Below are 2,070 nucleotides of genomic sequence, written 5' to 3' on the forward strand. Positions count from 1 at the left end.
GAGATCTTGCGTTTCCACCCTGTGGACGTGATGCTTTTGTGTGACGTTGTAGAATGATAAAGCAGGGCGTTACTTTTTCAGAGGAAAAAAACGAAAAGTTAGAATTCGGAGATACGAGGTTCCTGCCCGACTTCAACAATTTTGACCTCTCTCTCTCTCTCTCTCTCTCTATCTCTCTCTCTCTCTCTCTCTCTCTCTCTCAGGGTGTGTGTGTGTGTGTGTGTGTGTGTGTGTGTGTGTGTGTGTGTGTGTGTGTGTGTGTGTGTGTGTGTGTGTGTGTGTGTGTGTGTGCGCGCGCGTGTGCACGTGTGCGTGTGTGTGTGTAACCACTCTCAGAGGGGAAATTGTTAGCAACTGGGGCCCAAACTGCCTGCCGGCCCTTTGGCTTTTACAAACACAACTTGAAGGCCTCTCTTCTCCACATCCTCCTTCAAACACCCCCCACCCCTCCTCACCCCCCCACTCCAATTCACCTGCCTAATAGCCCCCCCCGCCCCCCCCCCCCCCGCCCACACACACACACACACACACCCACACACACACACTGACGACAATTTCATAGCTATTCATCATTCATCTCTCTCTCACACTGCACACACACACACACACACACACACACACACACACACACACACACACACACACACACACTGGGTGGGTAAATAGAGTAAATTGGGGCTGACCTCCCGGGGTTAGCAGAGGCCAAAGCTGCTCTTTTCATGTCAAAGCCATCTTGAAGGCTGATTGGTTGATTGCAGTGCTCTCTCTCTCTCTCTCTCTCTCTCTCTCTCTCTCTCTCTCTCTCTCTCTCTCTCTCTCTCTCTCTCTCTCAAAACCTCCAAAAGGTTCTCTTGTGCTGGATGTAATTGACCCTATCACGCACAAGAACACACACACGCACGCACGCACGCACGCACGCACACACACACACACACACACACACACACACACACACACACACACACACACACACACACACACACACACACACACACACACACACACACACACACACACACACACACACACACACAGAAGCGCACACGCACGTATACATACTCATGCATTCTTACAGCCAAATGACTTAATTGGTGTTAATTGCATAATGATAGTGCTGAATTGGTTCTAGGTCATAGGTGACACAGGTTTGAGTGGAGAGGGGATTGTGCGTGCGTGCGTGCGTGCGTGCGTGCGTGCGTGCGTGCGTGCGTGCGTGCGTGCGTGCGTGCGTGCGGGGGAGATGTTGATGAGAGATGAGAGAAGGGCCACCATAATATGGGGTGCCGTATGGGCCATAATTCAAACTCACCTCTCACACACACTACTGAAAATGTTGCCTCACACACACACAACTGAAACCTCTCATACACTATAGTGAAACCTCTCATACACTATAGTGAAACCTCTCACACACTATAGTGAAACCTCACACACACACTACTGAAAATGTTGCCTCTCACACACACAACTAAGATGCGCACACACACACAACTAAGATGCGCGCACACACATGACTAAGATGCGCGCACACACACAACTAAGACGCGCGCACACACACAACTGAAAACCTCGCATACACTATAGTGAAACCTCTCACACACTATAGTGAAACCTCACACACACTATAGTGAAACCTCACACACACTATAGTGAAACCTCACACACACTATAGTAAAACCTCACACACACTATAGTGAAACCTCACACACACTATAGTGAAACCTCACACACACACTACTGAAAATGTTGCCTCTCACACACACAACTAAGATGCGCGCACACACACAACTAAGATGTGCGCACACACACAACTAAGACGCGCGCACACACACAACTGAAAACCTCGCATACACTATAGTGAAACCTCACACACACTATAGTGAAACCTCACACACACTATAGTAAAACCTCACACACACTATAGTGAAACCTCACACACACTATAGTGAAACCTCGCACACACACAACTAAGATGCGCGCACACACACAACTAAGATGCGCGCACACACACAACTAAGATGCACGCACACACACAACTAAGATGCGCGCACACACACAACTAAGATGCGT

This window comes from Electrona antarctica (genome assembly GCF_951216825.1).
Source record: "Electrona antarctica genome assembly, chromosome: 17".
Taxonomy (NCBI): domain Eukaryota; kingdom Metazoa; phylum Chordata; class Actinopteri; order Myctophiformes; family Myctophidae; genus Electrona; species Electrona antarctica.